A 9,768-nucleotide genomic window follows, 5' to 3' on the forward strand; every position below is an offset into this window, starting at 1 on the left:
TATAACGTGGTAAAATAAAAAAAAATGAAGTCAATCATTGCTAGAAAGTAATTAAATCATTTGTTACAACATCAAATTCCATCCCTGCAGAGATGAAACAAATGATGACGGAGAAGTCAAAAAGAGCGAATTTTGTGGAGTGAAAATATAAAGCAAGCTGACGAGGTCAAAAATGACGAGGTCACTCGCTACATTAAAACCACTGTTTTGGAAAATGGAATGGATGTTCTTGGCTGATGGAAGATGAAACAAACAATCCTACGCAAAACTTGACTGAATTGAAGAATCATGCACCCATTGGCTAAATTCTCCATCAGTCAAACTAGAAAGTTACTGGCTAAAAGTGGCTCATGGATACAGTAGCATGTGCAGAACGTGAAAGCACTCAACATGCTTTTAGATTCTAGTAACTTTGACTTTTTATTCAGTTTGTGGTCTCATTTTATTTGTAACACTGTAAGCTATGACATTGTCTTGCTTTTTACTACTAATGGCTCGTTTCCACTGACTGGTACTAGTATGGTACGGTCAAGCTTGTGTTTCCATTACCAAGGGTACCCTTTTGGTGGGCGTGGTGTATGACAGAAAGTTTCAGTCGACATCATTCTCGCTCGAGGAAATGTCTACAATAAAGCTGTACAGGTCACTCACATATCATATGAGAAGCATTTCTCACAAAACAGAGGCTTAATGCACATAAATACTTGTGTAGAAATGTTTATTACTAACTTTTCTATGAACATGAGTTGATTGTAACTGCAGATCAATGACAGTGTAAAATAGCCTACTGTAACGTCTGTAATTACATTAAATAAATATTTATTTGTGGCTGTTCATCAAGACAACGACAAGGTTTGTTTGAGCCCGGATCGACCATGGCTCGTTATTATAAGTATTTATAATTCCGCTGTAATCTCTCACTGTGTTTTTCAACATGGCGGGTTTTTTGTTTTCATTCTGGCTTGCGTAAGCACATGACGTATCTCTGTAAACCTATAGCGTTCAGCTGCGCATCTAGCTCTGCCTTTAGGTACCCTTTCTCTTGTTTTGTTACCCTTACGAAAGGGTGCCAAAAAAGTGGTAAGGTACGGTTCCGTTGGGTACGCCTTTTGACAGTGGAAACGGTCATAAAAGCGTACCAAACCGAACCGTACCATACCACTCAGTGGAAATGGGCCAAAAGACATAGTAAACAATAAGTAAACATAGTAAACATTGTAAACAATAGTTCTACAGAAGAAACTGTCACATAAATGGATAGCCATCCATAATTCAACACTATTGTATGGTTGGACTAAATGTGCTCTATTGGATGTTGTTTGGAGGACTCTTACCTACCAAAATAAATTGTGATCTACAGCAATGAATGCATATGTGTCTTGTAATTACGATGATATGTATCTAATAAGCGTGTTTTGGACAACATACACATATTTAGCAAATACGTTCTTTATAAGCTTCCAAATGAAAAAAAATAAATAAATACCCCAGCTACAATCGCTTCTTGAGGTTGTAGCTTTATACTGATGTGTATAGTTTGTGAAGATTACTTGTGTGATTTTTATTTAATCTACTCGTAAACACTGACATGTTCAAAAATAACGCCCCAGTGCGTCCACGTCTTGATGCTGGCTAAGAATTAAAGTTATTTATACACTTGTGTGCTCCAAAACAAAGACAAAATTGACATTTAAAAGATACAAGCTTTCAAAATTTCTCACTTTCGCCAATAAGATAATATGATTGATAATAATTGATGATTGAAAATAACATTTTCTGACCAATCAAAGGTCTCTAGTATCTGAGGAGAGTAACCGAGCAAGATGATTGGCTGAGCTGTGCAATAAACAAAACGAAAACCCTTATTGGCTATTTTGTTTCTTAAAAGAGTGTGGAGCTTCTCGATATGTCTCAATTTTCACTTGAAATGAAGTCACACATAAAACAAAGCAAGACATTTCAAGGCATGTCTTTTGACCTTTAACAACTATAATCTTTGCAAGTGCGTTTGCTCATTTTACAAGGTAATAATGTTCACAACACCAGTTTTATCAGCCAATAAAAAATGACATAACAGTATAACTATGATGTAAACTAAAAAAATACACAGTAGCTTTTATCACATAAGCCAGTTTACTATGCCAGCTATCCTACTTCTTTAGTCAATGTTTGATGCCTCAGCCGTGAAAAAAGGAAAATATGCTAATATGATCTGACAGATGTGGCATTTGGATCATTTTTAGATTACACAGGGAACTAGTCTGCCCTTCTGTTCCTCAATATGTGGTAATCGCCTTGATGGAGAACAACCAGTGCTTCTGGTGCTTTGCCAGATAGTTAAGTCCATTTTAGTGGTGCTTAGATATTTTTTTTTCATATGCAAATGGCCTCTTTAGTCGATTTTTTAAATATGTAATGCTAATGCAAATTAGACACAACTGTCCTGGTTTTTATGGTTGTTTAAGAGATTATTAGAGATTATGTGTATCTTTCGGTGGTGATGGTGTGGGTGGAACTGAATATGGTATCATAAAATAGATGTTATGTCAATATTTAAGTAGTCTTTTGATGACTTTATCAGTTAGATACTTCTGGTAACGCTTTATGTAATAAACTGAGCTCATAAAATCTTTGATAAAACCTATTCTTGATTGTTCTGCATAGGACTAAATGATAAAATGTTTATTATTGCCAGTTTTTTCCAGCAATACAGTATTATGTTGTAACGGGATTTCCATTAATCACTGACATATTACTTTAATTGCCTGTTAAATTAATCTTAAGTATATATATACAAATGATCACACAACAAGGACAGGTTTCACTGGAGAAAATAAATTATAAAAGACAGTGTTTAATGATTGATTAATTGTAGAGTCACAATTTATTTTGATGGTCCGTTTGTTGAATTTAAGTTACATTGCTTCTACATGCCAACTAATTCTCATTAGATTATAAGTAGACTGTTAGGTTGGGGTTAGGGTTAGTGTAAGTTGACATGTACTTACAAAGTTTTTTATAGTCAGTTAAATGTCTGTTAAAGGAGCAGTATCAACAGATATTAAGCAGACAGTCTACTAATACTCAAATGGTCCATCAAAATAAAGTGTTACCCAATTGTAGTAATAATAAAAAATAAAACTGCAAATTAAAATTATAATCTGTATAAAAAAACTAATAATATAACACTCACTATAAATAAGGCAACAATCATAAAATAGATATTATAACAATATTTCTTTTGATGGCTTTATCAGTTAATTAATCTGGTAGTGCTCTGTTTAATAAAATGAGCTCATAAAATCTTTGATAAAACCTATTCTTGATTGTTCTGCATAGGACTAAACGACAAAATGATTAAATGTTTATTATTGCCATTTTTTTCCAGCAATACAGTATTATGTTGTAAGGGAATTTCCATTAATCACTGACATATTACTTTAATTGCCTGTTAAATAATCAAAAGTACATCACACTACAAAGAAACACAGTAGAACATAAATCATATAACAGACAGTGTTTACTGATTGATTGGATAATTCATTGTAGTAATAAAAATAAAACTGTTAATTATAGTTCTAAGCTGTCTAATGAACGGAAAATGTAACACTGACTATCAATAAGGCAGCAATTACTATTTCATATGAGGTTTCCCTCACATTCTCTAATAAAGTGTTATATTTTACAATAATATTGTTTCCTGGAAGACTAGATTATATTCATATTGTTATGGCATTTAAATTAGGTTATTGATTAGTTCTAAAGTGACAAATAAGCATTTCCATATGCGTGAATTTCAAACATCAAGCCTCTTAAACTGACTTTTAAACTCTTAAACTTGCATGCAAGCTTAGGCCAGTCACAGTGTTAGCACAAACAACTTACCACAAACAAATCTGCTTGTAATACTTTACAGCATTACCGTCCTTATGTTAATAAGTCAAATGTTTATTCACTTTAAGTCAGATTTAGTCCATAGAATACATATGGGAGCCGGATTAATATCCTAAATAAGTCTCTAACTTCACTTGGTATTAAACAACCTTCATATGAATAAATAGTGTACAGTCACCTTTAGAGGCTTAATGGTGTTTCTTTTTAAAACCTAAGGAACTGCCTTGTCATATAGCTACCGCCTACATAGGAACTAATGTAACTATTATATAGGTCACAAACTCATTTCACAATTTACATCAGTACATTTAGTGTTAACATGTTGCTATGTTGATGCTATCCCACATGAACAAAACTATAGCAATTTATTGTAAATACTATATTGTTTTTGAACCAAACTATAGTAAAGACTTAATATGTTGTGGTAGTTTTGTAGCCGCTATGGTAACAGCAACTATAATAATAATAATTTGACATGTACTTGCAAATTTTCTTATAGTCAGTTAAATGTCTTGAAGGAGCATTATCAACAGATATTAAGCAGACAGTCTACTAATAATTAACTGGATCATCAAAATAAAGTGTTGCCCAATTATTTATCAGTTCATTACAGTTAATGCAACAGTATGCTGTACCATTTAATGACAAAGTGTTGTAAATACTACAATGTATACAGTTTAACACAATTCCCAGTATGGTTCAAAAACACTATAGCATTTTCTATAATACTTTTTTCATAACAATACACCAACATCTTCAGAAAAATATTTTCAACATTTTATTTGTTAAATAACATACTTAATTCAAATAAATATGAGCTTGCAATGCATTTTGGGATTGCATTGTCCATGAAAGACACATGCAATGCCTTAGAATTGAGCTAAAATGAGCATTCATGTCTTTGATTCCTTAAAATTTAAGGCAGCACATTAAGTTTTAGAACAGAATCTGTCTCTAATACACGGAAAACATTATAAAAGCGTTATAATTGCATTCGTTTAAACGATCTTGTAAAACCTGTTTCTGAAAGCAGCTATTAAACAGAAAGATGACCCATCTGCCCAGCAACAACCAAAGCTCTCTCGATAAATGGCTGCCATTTTTAAGTGCATGTGTTTGTTTACACATCACCTATGCCATACCACCTCTTGGCATAATCATAAACCAAGCAATTGATAGCCACAAAGGAACATCTTGCCTGCCTCTCTTTGGATTTTGCAAATCAGAAAGAGGTAAACAAATCGAGCGAGATCAACAAAAGGCCTTCTATCTTACCTAGCGATCAAAGAACACAGCCGTTAGCCCTTGTGGCCGTCCAATCGCAGGAGGTAGACAGGCAAATCAATTAGCCTGCTGAACACAACCTCCCACTGCGTTATGGTTGCCAAGACCATATGTGATTATGAAATTTGCTGAAATCAATAATCGATAATCTTGCGTTATATCCCGAGTGTTTGGCACAAGTTCAGCGATTGAAAAGTGGTACATATTCTTGTTTTCATTTTAATTTGCTCCCCTCCTTTCCGTCGCCGAGTCCTTGAGTCTGGTGCCAAGAAAGGGGCAGAGCCTGTATGCCAGGCTGCATTTCAATGAACGGAGGAGAGGATGGTGGGTAGAGCGTTGAAGGGTGGGGGATGTTGGCAAAGGAAGACTAAGAGGCCACAATTAAAAAAATATATAATAAAAAGGGGGGAACTTGAGACAATGGATTTGTGCAGAATTAATTTAATGTAGGAGGGGAGCTTCCCCATTGAAAATCCCTCTGGCGTCCACATAGCTGAAAATTAGCCAAAAGTATGTGTCAGGCATATCAGAGATATGGGTTGCACAAACAACGGATGTTTCGCGCTTTTTACTATTAATAGTGTCCATCGCTATCTTTGCATCTGTAATCTTTTGTTTGCACAGCTGTGGATCAGCATTCTTTGCATTGGTGAGAACAAATCAAGCCATTTAGCCTCGAAGTGCAACTAGTGTTTATATGTGAAACAGATTTGTTTGTGCACATTCAGCTTTTTCTTCCTGTTCTAGTCACCTGTGACTTTGTTTCTCAGTTAACTCTTCTGAAATGTCATTAATCATGCTGCTTATGATCCCTGTCATCAACTTCCACCAGAAAGAAACGCCCTCACTGCAAAAATAGCGGTCCCCAAAAAACAGGAAGTAGGGCTTGGCTTGACCTTGGCTGACTCTGTCACGCGGTCTCTCCGGAGAGCCTGCTGTTACTCATCGAAACTCGACGATAAGGATTCTGCCTTGCCTTGTTTATACAAAGACCTTGCAGATTAGACTTAGATCTCTGCCCCCGTCTGGGGCCGTGTAACTAATAGGCTCGGAGCATATGCTGCGTGTCTGTGCATTTGCGGCCAAACAGCAGTGTTTTCTCACCTGCAGTGAATTTTCCACCATCAAGTCTTTCATTATAAACACTTTATCCAAATAAAACTTTACATCTGAAGTCAGAATTCTTGGCTAAACTAGTGCTGGTTGTATTTTTAGGGTTAAACTGTGTTTGTTTTCAAACTTCCTGTTTGCTAATGTGGGGTCGGAGCCCAGAGTGCATCAGATTGTCAGCTACAGTAAATGTATGAGGGAGTGGGGCTGTATGGGAGAGGGGAAAAAAGCGAGGGAGAGAGAAAAAATATGAAGCTACATGATAAGTTCATCTGAGGAGAACAGGGGGTGGAGGAAATGCTCTCCTTTCCTCCCTCCCTCGTTCCAATTTTTTTTTTCCCTGTTGCCATCTCTCTCTGTCCCTGAGCAAAATAAACATGTATACGCAAACTTTTGTGCCTCTTTACAGACTTTTTCCCATGGAAAGCAGCAAATTACCTGCCCTCCGTCCTTTTGATGATGAGTAATAATGCACAAGAGAGAACATTAACAAAGAAAAATCCTTGATCTATAGCTACTGTAAATAACTAACATCAGCATATCATGTGCTGTTTTGACCAAACGACACAATTTTTCACAGCATTTCTACTTTTGTTCGAATTATTAATTCAGATTCAGTTTGCAAGAGTCTGCATTAAAAAAATTCCTTTAGGTCTCATGGAAAAACCCCTTTAAGTAAAAATACACTTACAACAGTAGAACACAAACACGTGGCAAATCGACGCCATCTTAGGAGCTTTCCTTTGTAATTTTTTTAAAGAAGTGAATTGCGTTTAAATCATATTCATCGATGTATTTCAATTTCCGTGGTCAAGTGCTGTCCTGTAACGACAACCACAACATTTCAACTTCTCAGAAGAAAGCCAATCACTCTGTTTTTAATTCATTCCACAAAAGAAACCTACTTGTTAAAATGTGTCACGTCAACAAATTGCAACCATATTCTAATTTCAATTACTTACACAATCTAAAATTTGCCTGTTTGTTTCTTTCTGTCCATGATATTACATCAGCCGATTCATCAGTTTGTTTCCCCGATCTGCACAACAAATGACATTTTGTTGAGAATTTATACAATTACTGCCTAATCAGTTGCATTTCTTAGCTTTATTTCACAAACTAGCGGTACTTGATTCCTTTGGCATTCATCTAATTTGCACTGCAAAAACAACAGGGAGAAAAAAGCAACCTAATAAAGCAGGAGAGTCCTACATTTTGATAGACTGCCTGCTGAATATATAAGTTATTTGATTATATATCTCATTGCATAACTAATAAACAAATACTCTTCTACTGTACATGCAAGATGAACTTTATGCTTTCTTAATAGTAAATGTAAATGATACTCCACAGCAGAGCTCTCATTGGCACTTTTTATATAAAAATATACAATGAAATCAGGTACTAATCTAGAAAACAAAGACAAAAGGTGTATTTTACAAAATATATTTGATTAATGTAGAATTATATAGGCCATAAATGAATCATGAGTCATCACAACCAAAACTGAAATAAATAAATAAATAAATAATGAAATATAACATCAGTGTGTTAATACCCTTTCAGAAGCGTTAAGGTAGCAACCAAACACTATCGGAACATCTAAAGCATCAAATGCATTCAAAACAAACTTAAACCCCACAATCAACTGCACAAAAACAACCCAAAACGAAGGGAACATACATGCTGTCTGAAGCAACGCACATCATATGTCTTAGTATTTTTGAAAAACTATTAACAACAGAGTTAAATAAAAGACATTAATAAAACAATTAGCAATGATTACTTGGCCGAAAGTCATTTAGTGTTGTAGAAATGGCGGAATCCAAAGCATGGGCTCAGGGGTGAAGCAGACACGTTTACAAGAGGAAGACAACAGTGAACAAGAGAGCCAGCTGAGTGAAAGAATCAACAACGATGCTTTAAAATATTGCTTAAAAAATGAACAAAATTCATGGGATATTATGAAGTATGAAAGATAAAAATATTTTAAAAGTAGGGCGGAATACCTGCAGGTTTCAAGAAGGCTTCAACGTCAAAAACACAAGGCAGGGTGATGGCGGCGAGAAGAGGAGGCTCATGCACATAGTACGCCTATCTCTGGGAGAGAGACCTAGAAACGTGCTGCCACCAAACATGCTCTTTCACAGGGTTGTGGCTGAAGAAAGAGCACGTACAGCGGCCTCCGTTTCACCCGCCTCACCACAAGCTCTTTCTCCCTGCCCACTTTGGCACAGGATGCAAAGTGAAAGACAGAAGCTGAGAGAGGGAGAGAGGAGGTGGAGAATGAAGGGGACTCTGAGCAACTTAAAAGAAAAGCAGAGATCAAGGTTTGCGATGCAGAAACGCAAAGTGGTCATAAAGGTACAGTTATTGCTATGTCTGCAAAACGGGGCAAACTCATTTTTATGGGAATACAAGAGGGTTAGCACGTGTCCCTGTTTCCTAGTGATGGTTTCTCCAGGAAGTCTTTTGGAAATTACTTGACCAAAACAGGTCCGAGATAAAGAGGCGAGAAACCAAGTAACATCTTATTCAGAAAAGGTTAATACTTACTACTTCCGTACTTTTTTTGTGCCCTTTATCCAGACATCTGAGCAACCCCTTAAGCAGTTAGTTAATGCTTTCTGTGGCTTCTGGAGGAATATAAATAACCTTCCCAAAAGATGTGTGAAAGGATGAAGAGTTGATTTTGCTCACCCCTGAGAATGCAGTGATTGTCTTTGTCAGCATTTGGCATCCGTCCCAGGTAGTTTGAGCCTTCCAGTTATAGTCCTCGCTAATCATTACACACATCCAGAGACTGTTCTGCAACCGCCTGCGTTTTGAGTTTCTTTATCAGGGAAACATGACATGAGGGGTCCAGTGTAATTCCTCAAAAAGCCTTGAAAGACACCACACTTGGTTGATCCTACTAGCCTGACTGATTCATTAGGGTGACATCAGGGTCACCCAAGCTGCACTTGGCATGCAGTCAATTAGTTATGAAGAGCAAATGTCATTCAAATAAGCACCGAGGAAGTTCTAGCAGTCTGCAGTGAAGTCACACCACCAAAAGTTTGTTCTCAGGTCCTTATCATGAAAGAGGAAGTGAGCACAACGTGTCATTTGTTGCAGTGGCAAACTTCACATGGTCATCTTGCTGAGCAAGTTCTGATGTAAAACAGGATCACCCATTACAGCACGCAGATGACATCTTGTCAAAAGAGTACACATTTGTCCCTTCTGCTCGCAGGCAGTGTCCAGGGCAGCACAGTGCCTGACGTCACAGTTCCTTTGTTATTGATACATTTACATATTTCTCATTTACTGAACTCGCTGAACTTCCTAGCACATCCGTCCCCCGTTCAGTCCTCCCAGAGAGAAAAAAAGAGTCTCTTTAAACATCTTTTTGTATGGCGCCTTGCCAAAGAAGGGGAGCGTGAAAGCACAGGAGGAAATCCTTGATGCAGTGCCTTAGTTGCAGACACTACAAAGATT

The 9,768-nt window shown here is 36.6% G+C and overlaps 1 long non-coding RNA gene across 1 annotated transcript; it reads right to left on the reverse strand.

Moving 5' to 3' along the window:
- Positions 1-7,668: 7,668 nt before the first annotated feature.
- On the reverse strand, positions 7,669-8,886 carry LOC130216783 (uncharacterized). Its single transcript, XR_008835829.1, has 3 exons — positions 8,845-8,886; positions 8,298-8,547; positions 7,669-8,183 (listed from the first exon to the last, which is right to left on the reverse strand). It is a non-coding gene; the product is annotated as an uncharacterized LOC130216783 (long non-coding RNA).
- Positions 8,887-9,768: the final 882 nt, after the last annotated feature.

Source organism: Danio aesculapii, chromosome 23 (genome assembly GCF_903798145.1).
Source record: "Danio aesculapii chromosome 23, fDanAes4.1, whole genome shotgun sequence".
Classification (NCBI taxonomy): Eukaryota; Metazoa; Chordata; class Actinopteri; order Cypriniformes; family Danionidae; genus Danio; species Danio aesculapii.